General features: G+C 49.0%; 1 protein-coding gene across 1 annotated transcript in view; it reads right to left on the reverse strand.

Moving 5' to 3' along the window:
* p3h2 (prolyl 3-hydroxylase 2) overlaps positions 1–19,998 on the reverse strand; it is a 174,881-nt gene that overhangs the window by 47,601 nt on the left and 107,282 nt on the right. The window lies entirely within an intron of this gene.

Here is a 19,998-nt window from a genome sequence, read left to right on the forward strand (position 1 = left end):
AGAGGCTATCAACGAGCGAAGAGGCTATCAACGAGCGAAGAGGCTATCAACGAGCCGAAGAGGCTATCAACGAGCGAAGGGGCTATCAACGAGCGAAGGGCTATCAACGAGCCGAAGGGGCTATCAACGAGCCGAAGGGCTATCAACGAGCGAAGGGGCTATCAACGAGCCGAAGGGGCTATCAACGAGCGAAGGGGCTATCAACGAGCCGAAGGGGCTATCAACGAGCCGAAGGGGCTATCAACGAGCCGAAGGGGCTAGAAACGAGCCGAAGGGGCTATCAACGAGCCGAACCGGCTATCAACGAGCGAAGGGGCTATCAACGAGCGAAGGGGCTATCAACGACAGAGTAGGCTATCAACGACAGAGTAGACTATCAACGAGAGAAGAGGCTATCAACGAGTGAAGCGGCTATCAACGAGTGAAGAGGCTATCAACGGCTATCAACGAGAGAAGAGGCTATCAACGAGAGAAGAGGCTATCAACGAGCGAAGAGGCTATCAACGAGCGAAGAGGCTATCAACGAGCGAAGAGGCTATCAACGAGCGAAGAGGCTATCAACGAGCGAAGAGGCTATCAACGAGCGAAGAGGCTATCAACGAGAGAAGAGGCTATCAACGAGCGAAGAGGCTATCAACGAGCGAAGAGGCTATCAACGAGCGAAGAGGCTATCAACGAGCGAAGAGGCTATCAACGAGAGAAGAGGCTATCAACGAGAGAAGAGGCTATCAACGAGAGAAGAGGCTTTCAACGAGAGAAGAGGCTATCAACGAGAGAAGAGGCTATCAACGAGAGAAGAGGCTATCAACGAGAGAAGAGGCTATCAACGAGAGAAGAGGCTATCAACGAGGGAAGAGGCTATCAACGAGGGAAGAGGCTATCAACGAGAGAAGAGGCTATCAACGAGAGAAGAGGCTATCAACGAGAGAAGAGGCTATCAACGAGAGAAGAGGCTATCAACGAGAGAAGAGGCTATTAACGAGAGAAGAGGCTATCAACGAGAGTAGAGGCTATCAACGAGAGTAGAGGCTATCAACGACAGAGTAGAGGCTATCAACGACAGAGTAGACTATCAACGAGAGAAGAGGCTATCAACGAGAGAAGAGGCTATCAACGAGCGAAGAGGCTATCAACGACAGAGTAGACTATCAACGAGAGAAGAGGCTATCAACGACAGAGTAGACTATCAACGAGAGAGTAGACTATCAACGAGAGAGTAGGCTATCAACGAGAGAAGAGGCTATCAACGACAGAGTAGACTATCAACGAGAGAAGAGGCTATCAACGACAGAGTAGACTATCAACGAGAGAAGAGGCTATCAACGAGAGAAGAGGCTATCAACGAGAGAAGAGGCTATCAACGAGAGAAGAGGCTATCAACGAGAGAAAGGGCTATCAACGAGCGAAGGGGCTATCAACGACAGAGTAGACTATCAACGAGAGAAGAGGCTATCAACGAGAGAAGGGGCTATCAACGAGAGAAAGGGCTATCAACGAGCGAAGGGGCTATCAACGAGCGAAGAGGCTATCAACGAGCGAAGAGGCTATCAACGAGAGAAGAGGCTATCAACGAGAGAAGAGGCTATCAACGAGAGAAGAGGGTATCAACGAGAGTAGAGGCTATCAACGAGGGTAGAGGCTATCAACGACAGAGTAGAGGCTATCAACGACAGAGTAGACTATCAACGACAGAAGAGTCTATCAACGAGAGAAGAGGCTATCAACGAGCGAAGAGGCTATCAACGACAGAGTAGACTATCAACGACAGAGTAGGCTATCAACGACAGAGTAGGCTATCAACGAGAGAAGAGGCTATCAACGACAGAGTAGACTATCAACGAGAGAGTAGACTATCAACGAGAGAGTAGACTATCAACGACAGAGTAGACTATCAACGAGAGAAGAGGCTATCAACGACAGAGTAGGCTATCAACGAAGCGAAGGGGCTATCAACGAGCGAAGGGGCTATCAACGAGCCGAAGGGGCTATCAACGAGCGAAGGGGCTATCAACGAGCGAAGGGGCTATCAACGAGCCGAAGGGGCTATCAACGAGCGAAGAGGCTATCAACGACAGAGTAGACTATCAACGACAGAGTAGGCTATCAACGACAGAGTAGGCTATCAACGAGAGAAGAGGCTATCAACGACAGAGTAGACTATCAACGAGAGAGTAGACTATCAACGAGAGAGTAGACTATCAACGACAGAGTAGACTATCAACGACAGAGTAGACTATCAACGAGAGAAGAGGCTATCAACGACAGAGTAGGCTATCAACGAGCGAAGGGGCTATCAACGAGCGAAGGGGCTATCAACGAGCGAAGGGGCTATCAACGAGCGAAGGGGCTATCAACGAGCGAAGGGGCTATCAACGAGCGAAGGGGCTATCAACGAGCGAAGGGGCTATCAACGAGCGAAGGGGCTATCAACGAGCGAAGAGGCTATCAACGACAGAGTAGACTATCAACGACAGAGTAGGCTATCAACGACAGAGTAGGCTATCAACGACAGAGTAGGCTATCAACGAGAGAAGAGGCTATCAACGACAGAGTAGACTATCAACGAGAGAGTAGACTATCAACGAGAGAGTAGGCTATCAACGAGAGAAGAGGCTATCAACGACAGAGTAGACTATCAACGAGAGAAGAGGCTATCAACGAGTGAAGAGGCTATCAACGAGTGAAGAGGCTATCAACGACAGAGTAGACTATCAACGAGAGAAGAGGCTATCAACGAGAGAAGGGGCTATCAACGAGAGAAGGGGCTATCAACGAGAGAAGGGGCTATCAACGAGCGAAGGGGCTATCAACGAGCGAAGGGGCTATCAACGAGCCGAAGGGGCTATCAACGAGCCGAAGGGGCTATCAACGAGCGAAGAGGCTATCAACGAGCCGAAGAGGCTATCAACGAGAGAAGAGGCTATCAACGAGAGAAGAGGCTATCAACGAGAGAAGAGGCTATCAACGAGAGTAGAGGCTATCAACGAGAGTGGAGGCTATCAACGACAGAGTAGAGGCTATCAACGACAGAGTAGACTATCAACGAGAGAAGAGGCTATCAACGAGAGAAGAGGCTATCAACGAGAGAAGAGGCTATCAACGAGCGAAGAGGCTATCAACGACAGAGTAGACTATCAACGACAGAGTAGGCTATCAACGAGAGAAGAGGCTATCAACGACAGAGTAGGCTATCAACGAGAGAAGAGGCTATCAACGACAGAGTAGACTATCAACGAGAGAAGAGGCTATCAACGAGAGAAGAGACTATCAACGACAAGAGTAGACTATCAACGACAAGAGTAGACTATCAACGACAAGAGTAGGCTATCAACGAGAGAAGAGGCTATCAACGACAGAGTAGACTATCAACGAGAGAAGAGGCTATCAACGACAGAGTAGGCTATCAACGAGAGAAGAGGCTATCGACAGAGTAGACTATCAACGAGCGAAGAGGCTATCAACGAGCGAAGAGGCTATCAACGAGCGAAGAGGCTATCAACGAGAGAGAAGAGGCTATCAACGAGAGAGAAGAGGCTATCAACGAGAGAAGAGACTATCAACGACAAGAGTAGGCTATCAACGACAAGAGTAGGCTATCAACGACAAGAGTAGGCTATCAACGACAAGAGTAGGCTATCAACGACAAGAGTAGGCTATCAACGACAAGAGTAGGCTATCCACGACAAGAGTAGGCTATCCACGACAAGAGTAGGCTATCAACGACAGAGTAGGCTATCAACGAGCGAAGAGGCAATCAACGAGAGAAGAGGCAATCAACGAGCGAAGGGGCTATCAACGAGCGAAGGGGCTATCAACGAGCGAAGAGGCTATCAACGAGCGAAGAGGCTATCAACGAGCGAAGAGGCTATCAACGAGCGAAGAGGCTATCAACGAGCGAAGAGGCTATCAACGAGCGAAGAGGCTATCAACGAGAGAAGAGGCTATCAACGAGAGAAGAGGCTATCAACGAGAGAAGAGGCTATCAACGAGAGAAGAGGCTATCAACGAGAGAAGAGGCTATCAACGAGAGAAGAGGCTATCAACGAGAGAAGAGGCTATCAACGAGAGAAGAGGCTATCAACGAGAGAAGAGGCTATCAACGAGAGAAGAGGCTATCAACGAGGGAAGAGGCTATCAACGAGAGAAGAGGCTATCAACGAGAGAAGAGGCTATCAACGAGAGAAGAGGCTATCAACGAGAGAAGAGGCTATCAACGAGAGAAGAGGCTATCAACGAGAGAAGAGGCTATTAACGAGAGAAGAGGCTATCAACGAGAGTAGAGGCTATCAACGAGAGTAGAGGCTATCAACGACAGAGTAGAGGCTATCAACGACAGAGTAGACTATCAACGAGAGAAGAGGCTATCAACGAGAGAAGAGGCTATCAACGAGCGAAGAGGCTATCAACGACAGAGTAGACTATCAACGAGAGAAGAGGCTATCAACGACAGAGTAGACTATCAACGAGAGAGTAGACTATCAACGAGAGAAGAGGCTATCAACGAGAGAAGAGGCTATCAACGACAGAGTAGACTATCAACGAGAGAAGAGGCTATCAACGACAGAGTAGACTATCAACGAGAGAAGAGGCTATCAACGAGAGAAGAGGCTATCAACGAGAGAAGAGGCTATCAACGAGAGAAGAGGCTATCAACGAGAGAAAGGGCTATCAACGAGCGAAGGGGCTATCAACGACAGAGTAGACTATCAACGAGAGAAGAGGCTATCAACGAGAGAAGGGGCTATCAACGAGAGAAAGGGCTATCAACGAGCGAAGGGGCTATCAACGAGCGAAGAGGCTATCAACGAGCGAAGAGGCTATCAACGAGAGAAGAGGCTATCAACGAGAGAAGAGGCTATCAACGAGAGAAGAGGGTATCAACGAGAGTAGAGGCTATCAACGAGGGTAGAGGCTATCAACGACAGAGTAGAGGCTATCAACGACAGAGTAGACTATCAACGACAGAAGAGGCTATCAACGAGAGAAGAGGCTATCAACGAGCGAAGAGGCTATCAACGACAGAGTAGACTATCAACGACAGAGTAGGCTATCAACGAGAGAAGAGGCTATCAACGACAGAGTAGACTATCAACGAGAGAGTAGACTATCAACGAGAGAGTAGACTATCAACGAGAGAGTAGACTATCAACGACAGAGTAGACTATCAACGAGAGAAGAGGCTATCAACGACAGAGTAGGCTATCAACGAGCGAAGGGGCTATCAACGAGCGAAGGGGCTATCAACGAGCGAAGGGGCTATCAACGAGCGAAGGGGCTATCAACGAGCGAAGGGGCTATCAACGAGCGAAGGGGCTATCAACGAGCGAAGAGGCTATCAACGACAGAGTAGACTATCAACGACAGAGTAGGCTATCAACGACAGAGTAGGCTATCAACGACAGAGTAGGCTATCAACGAGAGAAGAGGCTATCAACGACAGAGTAGACTATCAACGAGAGAGTAGACTATCAACGAGAGAGTAGGCTATCAACGAGAGAAGAGCCTATCAACGACAGAGTAGACTATCAACGAGAGAAGAGGCTATCAACGAGTGAAGGGGCTATCAACGAGCGAAGGGGCTATCAACGAGCGAAGAGGCTATCAACGACAGAGTAGACTATCAACGACAGAGTAGGCTATCAACGACAGAGTAGGCTATCAACGACAGAGTAGGCTATCAACGAGAGAAGAGGCTATCAACGACAGAGTAGACTATCAACGAGAGAGTAGACTATCAACGAGAGAGTAGGCTATCAACGAGAGAAGAGGCTATCAACGACAGAGTAGACTATCAACGAGAGAAGAGGCTATCAACGAGTGAAGAGGCTATCAACGAGTGAAGAGGCTATCAACGACAGAGTAGACTATCAACGAGAGAAGAGGCTATCAACGAGAGAAGGGGCTATCAACGAGAGAAGGGGCTATCAACGAGAGAAGGGGCTATCAACGAGCCGAAGGGGCTATCAACGAGCGAAGGGGCTATCAACGAACCGAAGGGGCTATCAACGAGCGAAGGGGCTATCAACGAGCGAAGAGGCTATCAACGAGCGAAGAGGCTATCAACGAGAGAAGAGGCTATCAACGAGAGAAGAGGCTATCAACGAGAGAAGAGGCTATCAACGAGAGTAGAGGCTATCAACGAGAGTGGAGGCTATCAACGACAGAGTAGAGGCTATCAACGACAGAGTAGACTATCAACGAGAGAAGAGGCTATCAACGAGAGAAGAGGCTATCAACGAGAGAAGAGGCTATCAACGAGCGAAGAGGCTATCAACGACAGAGTAGACTATCAACGACAGAGTAGGCTATCAACGAGAGAAGAGGCTATCAACGACAGAGTAGGCTATCAACGAGAGAAGAGGCTATCAACGACAGAGTAGACTATCAACGAGAGAAGAGGCTATCAACGAGAGAAGAGACTATCAACGACAAGAGTAGACTATCAACGACAAGAGTAGACTATCAACGACAAGAGTAGGCTATCAACGAGAGAAGAGGCTATCAACGACAGAGTAGACTATCAACGAGAGAAGAGGCTATCAACGACAGAGTAGGCTATCAACGAGAGAAGAGGCTATCGACAGAGTAGACTATCAACGAGCCGAAGAGGCTATCAACGAGCGAAGAGGCTATCAACGAGCCGAAGAGGCTATCAACGAGAGAGAAGAGGCTATCAACGAGAGAGAAGAGGCTATCAACGAGACAAGAGACTATCAACGACAAGAGTAGGCTATCAACGACAAGAGTAGGCTATCAACGACAAGAGTAGGCTATCAACGACAAGAGTAGGCTATCAACGACAAGAGTAGGCTATCAACGACAAGAGTAGGCTATCCACGACAAGAGTAGGCTATCCACGACAAGAGTAGGCTATCCACGACAAGAGTAGGCTATCAACGACAGAGTAGGCTATCAACGAGCGAAGAGGCAATCAACGAGAGAAGAGGCAATCAACGAGCGAAGGGGCTATCAACGAGCGAAGAGGCTATCAACGAGCGAAGAGGCTATCAACGAGCGAAGAGGCTATCAACGAGCGAAGAGGCTATCAACGAGCGAAGAGGCTATCAACGAGAGAAGAGGCTATCAACGAGAGAAGAGGCTATCAACGAGAGAAGAGGCTATCAACGAGAGAAGAGGCTATCAACGAGAGAAGAGGCTATCAACGAGAGAAGAGGCTATCAACGAGAGAAGAGGCTATCAACGAGAGAAGAGGCTATCAACGAGAGAAGAGGCTATCAACGAGAGAAGAGGCTATCAACGAGAGAAGAGGCTATCAACGAGGGAAGAGGCTATCAACGAGAGAAGAGGCTATCAACGAGAGAAGAGGCTATCAACGAGAGAAGAGGCTATCAACGAGAGAAGAGGCTATCAACGAGAGAAGAGGCTATCAACGAGAGAAGAGGCTATCAACGAGGGAAGAGGCTATCAACGAGAGAAGAGGCTATCAACGAGAGAAGAGGCTATCAACGAGAGAAGAGGCTATCAACGAGAGAAGAGGCTATCAACGAGAGAAGAGGCTATCGACAAGCGAAGAGGCTATCGACGAGAGAAGAGGCTATCGACGAGAGAAGAGGCTATCGACGACAGAGTAGGCTATCGACGACAGAGTAGGCTATCGACGACAGAGTAGGCTATCGACGACAGAGTAGACTATCGACGAGAGAAGAGGCTATCGACGAGAGAAGAGGCTATCGACGACAGAGTAGACTATCGACGACAGAGTAGGCTATCGACGAGAGAAGAGGCTATCGACGAGAGAAGAGGCTATCGACGAGAGAAGAGGCTATCGACGACAGAGTAGACTATCAACGACAGAGTAGACTATCAACGACAGAGTAGACTATCAACGAGAGAGTAGACTATCAACGAGAGAGTAGACTATCAACGAGAGAAGAGACTATCAACGAGAGAAGAGACTATCAACGAGAGAAGAGACTATCAACGACAGAGTAGACTATCAACGACAGAGTAGACTATCAACGACAGAGTAGACTATCAACGACAGAGTAGACTATCAACGAGAGAGTAGACTATCAACGAGAGAGTAGACTATCAACGAGAGAGTAGACTATCAACGAGAGAGTAGACTATCAACGAGAGAGTAGGCTATCAACGAGAGAAGAGGCTATCAACGAGAGAAGAGGCTATCAACGAGAGAAGAGGCTATCAACGAGAGAAGAGGCTATCAACGAGAGAAGAGGCTATCAACGACAGAGTAGACTATCGACGAGAGAAGAGGCTATCGACGAGAGAAGAGGCTATCGACGACAGAGTAGACTATCGACGACAGAGTAGGCTATCGACGAGAGAAGAGGCTATCGACGAGAGAAGAGGCTATCGACGAGAGAAGAGGCTATCGACGAGAGAAGAGGCTATCGACGAGAGAAGAGGCTATCGACGAGAGAAGAGGCTATCGACGACAGAGTAGGCTATCGACGACAGAGTAGGCTATCGACGACAGAGTAGGCTATCGACGACAGAGTAGACTATCGACGACAGAGTAGACTATCGACGAAGCGAAGAGGCTATCGACGACAGAGTAGGCTACTCGACGACAGAGTAGGCTATCGAAGACAGAGTAGGCTATCGACGACAGAGTAGACTAACGACGAGCCGAAGAGGCTATCGACGACAGAGTAGGCTATCGACGACAGAGTAGGCTATCGACGACAGAGTAGGCTATCGACGACAGAGTAGGCTATCGACGACAGAGTAGGCTATCGACGACAGAGTAGGCTATCGACGACAGAGTAGGCTATCAACGACAGAGTAGGCTATCAACGACAGAGTAGGCTATCAACGAGAGAAGAGGCTATCAACGAGAGAAGAGGCTATCAACGAGAGAAGAGGCTATCAACGAGAGAAGAGACTATCAACGACAGAGTAGACTATCAACGACAGAGTAGACTATCAACGACAGAGTAGACTATCAACGACAGAGTAGACTATCAACGACAGAGTAGACTATCAACGACAGAGTAGACTATCAACGAGAGAAGAGGCTATCAACGAGAGAAGAGGCTATCAACGACAGAGTAGACTATCAACTACAGAGTAGACTATCAACGACAGAGTAGGCTATCAACGACAGAGTAGGCTATCAACGACAGAGTAGGCTATCAACGACAGAGTAGGCTATCAACGACAGAGTAGGCTATCAACGACAGAGTAGGCTATCAACGACAGAGTAGGCTATCAACGACAGAGTAGGCTATCTACGAGAGAAGAGGCTATCAACGACAGAGTAGACTATCAACGAGAGAGTAGGCTATCAACGACAGAGTAGGCTATCAACGACAGAGTAGACTATCAACGAGAGAAGAGGCTATCAACGAGAGAAGAGGCTATCAACGAGAGAAGAGGCTATCAACGAGCGAAGAGGCTATCAACGAGCGAAGGGGCTATCAACGAGCGAAGGGGCTATCAACGAGCCGAAGGGGCTATCAACGAGCCGAAGGGGCTATCAACGAGCGAAGGGGCTATCAACGAGCGAAGGGCTATCAACGAGAGAAGGGGCTATCAACGAGAGAAGGGGCTATCAACGAGCGAAGGGGCTATCAACGACAGAGTAGGCTATCAACGACAGAGTAGGCTATCAACGACAGTAGACTATCAACGAGAGTAGAGGCTATCAACGAGAGAAGGGGCTATCAACGAGCGAAGGGGCTATCAACGAGAGAAGGGGCTATCAACGAGAGAAGGGGCTATCAACGAGCGAAGAGGCTATCAACGACAGAGTAGGCTATCAACGACAGAGTAGGCTATCAACGACAGAGTAGGCTATCAACGAGAGAAGAGGCTATCAACGAGCCGAAGAGGCTATCAACGAGCGAAGAGGCTATCCACGACAGAGTAGGCTATCCACGACAGAGTAGGCTATCAACGACAGAGTAGGCTATCAACGACAGAGTAGGCTATCAACGACAGAGTAGGCTATCAACGAGAGAAGAGGCTATCAACGAGCGAAGAGGCTATCAACGAGCGAAGAGGCTATCCACGACAGAGTAGGCTATCCACGACAGAGTAGGCTATCGACGACAGAGTAGGCTATCCACGACAGAGTAGGCTATCGACGACAGAGTAGGCTATCGACGACAGAGTAGGCTATCGACGACAGAGTAGGCTATCGACGACAGAGTAGGCTATCGACGACAGAGTAGGCTATCGACGACAGAGTAGGCTATCGACGACAGAGTAGGCTATCGACGACAGAGTAGGCTATCAACGACAGAGTAGGCTATCAACGACAGAGTAGGCTATCAACGACGGAGTAGACTATCAACGACAGAGTAGACTATCAAAGACAGAGTAGACTATCAACGAGAGAAGAGGCTATCAACGACAGAGTAGGCTATCAACGACAGAGTAGACTATCAACGACAGAGTAGACTATCAACGACAGAGTAGGCTATCAACGACAGAGTAGGCTATCAACGACAGAGTAGGCTATCAACGAGCGAAGAGGCTATCAACCAGCAAAGAGGCTATCAACGAGCCGAAGAGGCTATCAACGAGCGAAGAGGCTATCAACGAGCGAAGAGGCTATCAACGAGCGAAGAGGCTATCAACGAGCGAAGAGGCTATCAACGAGCGAAGGGGCTATCAACGAGCGAAGGGGCTATCAACGAGCGAAGGGGCTATCAACGAGCCGAAGGGGCTATCAACGAGCCGAAGGGGCTATCAACGAGCGAAGGGGCTATCAACGAGCGAAGGGGCTATCAACGAGCGAAGGGGCTATCAACGAGCGAAGGGGCTATCAACGAGCGAAGGGGCTAGAAACGAGCGAAGGGGCTATCAACGAGCGAACGGGCTATCAACGAGCGAAGGGGCTATCAACGAGCGAAGGGGCTATCAACGACAGAGTAGGCTATCAACGACAGAGTAGACTATCAACGAGAGAAGAGGCTATCAACGAGTGAAGCGGCTATCAACGAGTGAAGAGGCTATCAACGGCTATCAACGAGAGAAGAGGCTATCAACGAGAGAAGAGGCTATCAACGAGCGAAGAGGCTATCAACGAGCGAAGAGGCTATCAACGAGCGAAGAGGCTATCAACGAGCGAAGAGGCTATCAACGAGCGAAGAGGCTATCAACGAGCGAAGAGGCTATCAACGAGAGAAGAGGCTATCAACGAGCGAAGAGGCTATCAACGAGCGAAGAGGCTATCAACGAGCGAAGAGGCTATCAACGAGCGAAGAGGCTATCAACGAGAGAAGAGGCTATCAACGAGAGAAGAGGCTATCAACGAGAGAAGAGGCTTTCAACGAGAGAAGAGGCTATCAACGAGAGAAGAGGCTATCAACGAGAGAAGAGGCTATCAACGAGAGAAGAGGCTATCAACGAGAGAAGAGGCTATCAACGAGAGAAGAGGCTATCAACGAGAGAAGAGGCTATCAACGAGAGAAGAGGCTATCAACGAGAGAAGAGGCTATTAACGAGAGAAGAGGCTATCAACGAGAGTAGAGGCTATCAACGAGAGTAGAGGCTATCAACGACAGAGTAGAGGCTATCAACGACAGAGTAGACTATCAACGAGAGAAGAGGCTATCAACGAGAGAAGAGGCTATCAACGAGCGAAGAGGCTATCAACGACAGAGTAGACTATCAACGAGAGAAGAGGCTATCAACGACAGAGTAGACTATCAACGAGAGAGTAGACTATCAACGAGAGAAGAGGCTATCAACGAGAGAAGAGGCTATCAACGACAGAGTAGACTATCAACGAGAGAAGAGGCTATCAACGACAGAGTAGACTATCAACGAGAGAAGAGGCTATCAACGAGAGAAGAGGCTATCAACGAGAGAAGAGGCTATCAACGAGAGAAGAGGCTATCAACGAGAGAAAGGGCTATCAACGAGCCGAAGGGGCTATCAACGACAGAGTAGACTATCAACGAGAGAAGAGGCTATCAACGAGAGAAGGGGCTATCAACGAGAGAAAGGGCTATCAACGAGCGAAGGGGCTATCAACGAGCGAAGAGGCTATCAACGAGCGAAGAGGCTATCAACGAGAGAAGAGGCTATCAACGAGAGAAGAGGCTATCAACGAGAGAAGAGGGTATCAACGAGAGTAGAGGCTATCAACGAGGGTAGAGGCTATCAACGACAGAGTAGAGGCTATCAACGACAGAGTAGACTATCAACGACAGAAGAGGCTATCAACGAGAGAAGAGGCTATCAACGAGCGAAGAGGCTATCAACGACAGAGTAGACTATCAACGACAGAGTAGGCTATCAACGAGAGAAGAGGCTATCAACGACAGAGTAGACTATCAACGAGAGAGTAGACTATCAACGAGAGAGTAGACTATCAACGAGAGAGTAGACTATCAACGACAGAGTAGACTATCAACGAGAGAAGAGGCTATCAACGACAGAGTAGGCTATCAACGAGCGAAGGGGCTATCAACGAGCGAAGGGGCTATCAACGAGCGAAGGGGCTATCAACGAGCGAAGGGGCTATCAACGAGCGAAGGGGCTATCAACGAGCGAAGGGGCTATCAACGAGCGAAGAGGCTATCAACGACAGAGTAGACTATCAACGACAGAGTAGGCTATCAACGACAGAGTAGGCTATCAACGACAGAGTAGGCTATCAACGAGAGAAGAGGCTATCAACGACAGAGTAGACTATCAACGAGAGAGTAGACTATCAACGAGAGAGTAGGCTATCAACGAGAGAAGAGCCTATCAACGACAGAGTAGACTATCAACGAGAGAAGAGGCTATCAACGAGTGAAGGGGCTATCAACGAGCGAAGGGGCTATCAACGAGCGAAGAGGCTATCAACGACAGAGTAGACTATCAACGACAGAGTAGGCTATCAACGACAGAGTAGGCTATCAACGACAGAGTAGGCTATCAACGAGAGAAGAGGCTATCAACGACAGAGTAGACTATCAACGAGAGAGTAGACTATCAACGAGAGAGTAGGCTATCAACGAGAGAAGAGGCTATCAACGACAGAGTAGACTATCAACGAGAGAAGAGGCTATCAACGAGTGAAGAGGCTATCAACGAGTGAAGAGGCTATCAACGACAGAGTAGACTATCAACGAGAGAAGAGGCTATCAACGAGAGAAGGGGCTATCAACGAGAGAAGGGGCTATCAACGAGAGAAGGGGCTATCAACGAGCGAAGGGGCTATCAACGAGCCGAAGGGGCTATCAACGAGCCGAAGGGGCTATCAACGAGCGAAGGGGCTATCAACGAGCGAAGAGGCTATCAACGAGCGAAGAGGCTATCAACGAGAGAAGAGGCTATCAACGAGAGAAGAGGCTATCAACGAGAGAAGAGGCTATCAACGAGAGTAGAGGCTATCAACGAGAGTGGAGGCTATCAACGACAGAGTAGAGGCTATCAACGACAGAGTAGACTATCAACGAGAGAAGAGGCTATCAACGAGAGAAGAGGCTATCAACGAGAGAAGAGGCTATCAACGAGCGAAGAGGCTATCAACGACAGAGTAGACTATCAACGACAGAGTAGGCTATCAACGAGAGAAGAGGCTATCAACGACAGAGTAGGCTATCAACGAGAGAAGAGGCTATCAACGACAGAGTAGACTATCAACGAGAGAAGAGGCTATCAACGAGAGAAGAGACTATCAACGACAAGAGTAGACTATCAACGACAAGAGTAGACTATCAACGACAAGAGTAGGCTATCAACGAGAGAAGAGGCTATCAACGACAGAGTAGACTATCAACGAGAGAAGAGGCTATCAACGACAGAGTAGGCTATCAACGAGAGAAGAGGCTATCGACAGAGTAGACTATCAACGAGCGAAGAGGCTATCAACGAGCGAAGAGGCTATCAACGAGCGAAGAGGCTATCAACGAGAGAGAAGAGGCTATCAACGAGAGAGAAGAGGCTATCAACGAGACAAGAGACTATCAACGACAAGAGTAGGCTATCAACGACAAGAGTAGGCTATCAACGACAAGAGTAGGCTATCAACGACAAGAGTAGGCTATCAACGACAAGAGTAGGCTATCAACGACAAGAGTAGGCTATCCACGACAAGAGTAGGCTATCCACGACAAGAGTAGGCTATCCACGACAAGAGTAGGCTATCAACGACAGAGTAGGCTATCAACGAGCGAAGAGGCAATCAACGAGAGAAGAGGCAATCAACGAGCGAAGGGGCTATCAACGAGCGAAGAGGCTATCAACGAGCGAAGAGGCTATCAACGAGCGAAGAGGCTATCAACGAGCGAAGAGGCTATCAACGAGCGAAGAGGCTATCAACGAGAGAAGAGGCTATCAACGAGAGAAGAGGCTATCAACGAGAGAAGAGGCTATCAACGAGAGAAGAGGCTATCAACGAGAGAAGAGGCTATCAACGAGAGAAGAGGCTATCAACGAGAGAAGAGGCTATCAACGAGAGAAGAGGCTATCAACGAGAGAAGAGGCTATCAACGAGGGAAGAGGCTATCAACGAGAGAAGAGGCTATCAACGAGAGAAGAGGCTATCAACGAGAGAAGAGGCTATCAACGAGAGAAGAGGCTATCAACGAGAGAAGAGGCTATCAACGAGAGAAGAGGCTATCAACGAGGGAAGAGGCTATCAACGAGAGAAGAGGCTATCAACGAGAGAAGAGGCTATCAACGAGAGAAGAGGCTATCAACGAGAGAAGAGGCTATCAACGAGAGAAGAGGCTATCGACAAGCGAAGAGGCTATCGACGAGAGAAGAGGCTATCGACGAGAGAAGAGGCTATCGACGACAGAGTAGGCTATCGACGACAGAGTAGGCTATCGACGACAGAGTAGGCTATCGACGACAGAGTAGACTATCGACGAGAGAAGAGGCTATCGACGAGAGAAGAGGCTATCGACGACAGAGTAGACTATCGACGACAGAGTAGGCTATCGACGAGAGAAGAGGCTATCGACGAGAGAAGAGGCTATCGACGAGAGAAGAGGCTATCGACGACAGAGTAGACTATCAACGACAGAGTAGACTATCAACGACAGAGTAGACTATCAACGAGAGAGTAGACTATCAACGAGAGAGTAGACTATCAACGAGAGAAGAGACTATCAACGAGAGAAGAGACTATCAACGAGAGAAGAGACTATCAACGACAGAGTAGACTATCAACGACAGAGTAGACTATCAACGACAGAGTAGACTATCAACGACAGAGTAGACTATCAACGAGAGAGTAGACTATCAACGAGAGAGTAGACTATCAACGAGAGAGTAGACTATCAACGAGAGAGTAGACTATCAACGAGAGAGTAGGCTATCAACGAGAGAAGAGGCTATCAACGAGAGAAGAGGCTATCAACGAGAGAAGAGGCTATCAACGAGAGAAGAGGCTATCAACGAGAGAAGAGGCTATCAACGACAGAGTAGACTATCGACGAGAGAAGAGGCTATCGACGAGAGAAGAGGCTATCGACGACAGAGTAGACTATCGACGACAGAGTAGGCTATCGACGAGAGAAGAGGCTATCGACGAGAGAAGAGGCTATCGACGAGAGAAGAGGCTATCGACGAGAGAAGAGGCTATCGACGAGAGAAGAGGCTATCGACGAGAGAAGAGGCTATCGACGACAGAGTAGGCTATCGACGACAGAGTAGGCTATCGACGACAGAGTAGGCTATCGACGACAGAGTAGACTATCGACGACAGAGTAGACTATCGACGAAGCGAAGAGGCTATCGACGACAGAGTAGGCTATCGACCGACAGAGTAGGCTATCGAAGACAGAGTAGGCTATCGACGACAGAGTAGACTAACGACGAGCGAAGAGGCTATCGACGACAGAGTAGGCTATCGACGACAGAGTAGGCTATCGACGACAGAGTAGGCTATCGACGACAGAGTAGGCTATCGACGACAGAGTAGGCTATCGACGACAGAGTAGGCTATCGACGACAGAGTAGGCTATCGACGACAGAGTAGGCTATCAACGACAGAGTAGGCTATCAACGAGAGAAGAGGCTATCAACGAGAGAAGAGGCTATCAACGAGAGAAGAGGCTATCAACGAGAGAAGAGACTATCAACGACAGAGTAGACTATCAACGACAGAGTAGACTATCAACGACAGAGTAGACTATCAACGACAGAGTAGACTATCAACGACAGAGTAGACTATCAACGACAGAGTAGACTATCAACGAGAGAAGAGGCTATCAACGAGAGAAGAGGCTATCAACGACAGAGTAGACTATCAACTACAGAGTAGACTATCAACGACAGAGTAGGCTATCAACGACAGAGTAGGCTATCAACGACAGAGTAGGCTATCAACGACAGAGTAGGCTATCAACGACAGAGTAGGCTATCAACGACAGAGTAGGCTATCAACGACAGAGTAGGCTATCAACGACAGAGTAGGCTATCTACGAGAGAAGAGGCTATCAACGACAGAGTAGACTATCAACGAGAGAGTAGGCTATCAACGACAGAGTAGGCTATCAACGACAGAGTAGACTATCAACGAGAGAAGAGGCTATCAACGAGAGAAGAGGCTATCAACGAGAGAAGAGGCTATCAACGAGCGAAGAGGCTATCAACGAGCGAAGGGGCTATCAACGAGCGAAGGGGCTATCAACGAGCGAAGGGGCTATCAACGAGCGAAGGGGCTATCAACGAGCGAAGGGGCTATCAACGAGCGAAGGGGCTATCAACGAGAGAAGGGGCTATCAACGAGAGAAGGGGCTATCAACGAGCGAAGGGGCTATCAACGACAGAGTAGGCTATCAACGACAGAGTAGGCTATCAACGACAGTAGAGCTATCAACGAGAGTAGAGGCTATCAACGAGAGAAGGGGCTATCAACGAGCGAAGGGGCTATCAACGAGAGAAGGGGCTATCAACGAGAGAAGGGGCTATCAACGAGCGAAGAGGCTATCAACGACAGAGTAGGCTATCAACGACAGAGTAGGCTATCAACGACAGAGTAGGCTATCAACGAGAGAAGAGGCTATCAACGAGCGAAGAGGCTATCAACGAGCGAAGAGGCTATCCACGACAGAGTAGGCTATCCACGACAGAGTAGGCTATCAACGACAGAGTAGGCTATCAACGACAGAGTAGGCTATCAACGACAGAGTAGGCTATCAACGAGAGAAGAGGCTATCAACGAGCGAAGAGGCTATCAACGAGCGAAGAGGCTATCCACGACAGAGTAGGCTATCCACGACAGAGTAGGCTATCGACGACAGAGTAGGCTATCCACGACAGAGTAGGCTATCGACGACAGAGTAGGCTATCGACGACAGAGTAGGCTATCGACGACAGAGTAGGCTATCGACGACAGAGTAGGCTATCGACGACAGAGTAGGCTATCGACGACAGAGTAGGCTATCGACGACAGAGTAGGCTATCGACGACAGAGTAGGCTATCAACGACAGAGTAGGCTATCAACGACAGAGTAGGCTATCAACGACGGAGTAGACTATCAACGACAGAGTAGACTATCAAAGACAGAGTAGACTATCAACGAGAGAAGAGGCTATCAACGACAGAGTAGGCTATCAACGACAGAGTAGACTATCAACGACAGAGTAGACTATCAACGACAGAGTAGGCTATCAACGACAGAGTAGGCTATCAACGACAGAGTAGGCTATCAACGAGCGAAGAGGCTATCAACCAGCAAAGAGGCTATCAACGAGCGAAGAGGCTATCAACGAGCGAAGAGGCTATCAACGAGCGAAGAGGCTATCAACGAGCGAAGAGGCTATCAACGAGCGAAGAGGCTATCAACGAGCGAAGGGGCTATCAACGAGCGAAGGGGCTATCAACGAGCGAAGGGGCTATCAACGAGCGAAGGGGCTATCAACGAGCGAAGGGGCTATCAACGAGCGAAGGGGCTATCAACGAGCGAAGGGGCTATCAACGAGCGAAGGGGCTATCAACGAGCCGAAGGGGCTATCAACGAGCCGAAGGGCTAGAAACGAGCGAAGGGGCTATCAACGAGCGAACGGGCTATCAACGAGCGAAGGGGCTATCAACGAGCGAAGGGGCTATCAACGACAGAGTAGGCTATCAACGACAGAGTAGACTATCAACGAGAGAAGAGGCTATCAACGAGTGAAGCGGCTATCAACGAGTGAAGAGGCTATCAACGGCTATCAACGAGAGAAGAGGCTATCAACGAGAGAAGAGGCTATCAACGAGCGAAGAGGCTATCAACGAGCGAAGAGGCTATCAACGAGCGAAGAGGCTATCAACGAGCGAAGAGGCTATCAACGAGCGAAGAGGCTATCAACGAGCGAAGAGGCTATCAACGAGAGAAGAGGCTATCAACGAGCGAAGAGGCTATCAACGAGCGAAGAGGCTATCAACGAGCGAAGAGGCTATCAACGAGAGAAGAGGCTATCAACGAGAGAAGAGGCTATCAACGAGAGAAGAGGCTATCAACGAGAGAAGAGGCTATCAACGAGAGAAGAGGCTATCAACGAGAGAAGAGGCTATCAACGAGAGAAGAGGCTATCAACGAGAGAAGAGGCTATCAACGAGAGAAGAGGCTATCAACGAGGGAAGAGGCTATCAACGAGGGAAGAGGCTATCAACGAGAGAAGAGGCTATCAACGAGAGAAGAGGCTATCAACGAGAGAAGAGGCTATCAACGAGAGAAGAGGCTATCAACGAGAGAAGAGGCTATTAACGAGAGAAGAGGCTATCAACGAGAGTAGAGGCTATCAACGAGAGTAGAGGCTATCAACGACAGAGTAGAGGCTATCAACGACAGAGTAGACTATCAACGAGAGAAGAGGCTATCAACGAGAGAAGAGGCTATCAACGAGCGAAGAGGCTATCAACGACAGAGTAGACTATCAACGAGAGAAGAGGCTATCAACGACAGAGTAGACTATCAACGAGAGAGTAGACTATCAACGAGAGAGTAGGCTATCAACGAGAGAAGAGGCTATCAACGACAGAGTAGACTATCAACGAGAGAAGAGGCTATCAACGACAGAGTAGACTATCAACGAGAGAAGAGGCTATCAACGAGAGAAGAGGCTATCAACGAGAGAAGAGGCTATCAACGAGAGAAGAGGCTATCAACGAGAGAAAGGGCTATCAACGAGCGAAGGGGCTATCAACGACAGAGTAGACTATCAACGAGAGAAGAGGCTATCAACGAGAGAAGGGGCTATCAACGAGAGAAAGGGCTATCAACGAGCGAAGGGGCTATCAACGAGCGAAGAGGCTATCAACGAGCGAAGAGGCTATCAACGAGAGAAGAGGCTATCAACGAGAGAAGAGGCTATCAACGAGAGAAGAGGGTATCAACGAGAGTAGAGGCTATCAACGAGGGTAGAGGCTATCAACGACAGAGTAGAGGCTATCAACGACAGAGTAGACTATCAACGACAGAAGAGTCTATCAACGAGAGAAGAGGCTATCAACGAGCGAAGAGGCTATCAACGACAGAGTAGACTATCAACGACAGAGTAGGCTATCAACGACAGAGTAGGCTATCAACGAGAGAAGAGGCTATCAACGACAGAGTAGACTATCAACGAGAGAGTAGACTATCAACGAGAGAGTAGACTATCAACGACAGAGTAGACTATCAACGAGAGAAGAGGCTATCAACGACAGAGTAGGCTATCAACGAGCGAAGGGGCTATCAACGAGCGAAGGGGCTATCAACGAGCGAAGGGGCTATCAACGAGCGAAGGGGCTATCAACGAGCGAAGGGGCTATCAACGAGCGAAGGGGCTATCAACGAGCGAAGAGGCTATCAACGACAGAGTAGACTATCAACGACAGAGTAGGCTATCAACGACAGAGTAGGCTATCAACGAGAGAAGAGGCTATCAACGACAGAGTAGACTATCAACGAGAGAGTAGACTATCAACGAGAGAGTAGACTATCAACGACAGAGTAGACTATCAACGACAGAGTAGACTATCAACGAGAGAAGAGGCTATCAACGACAGAGTAGGCTATCAACGAGCGAAGGGGCTATCAACGAGCGAAGGGGCTATCAACGAGCGAAGGGGCTATCAACGAGCGAAGGGGC

This window comes from Salmo salar, chromosome ssa16, assembly GCF_905237065.1.
Source record: "Salmo salar chromosome ssa16, Ssal_v3.1, whole genome shotgun sequence".
Taxonomy (NCBI): Eukaryota; Metazoa; Chordata; class Actinopteri; order Salmoniformes; family Salmonidae; genus Salmo; species Salmo salar.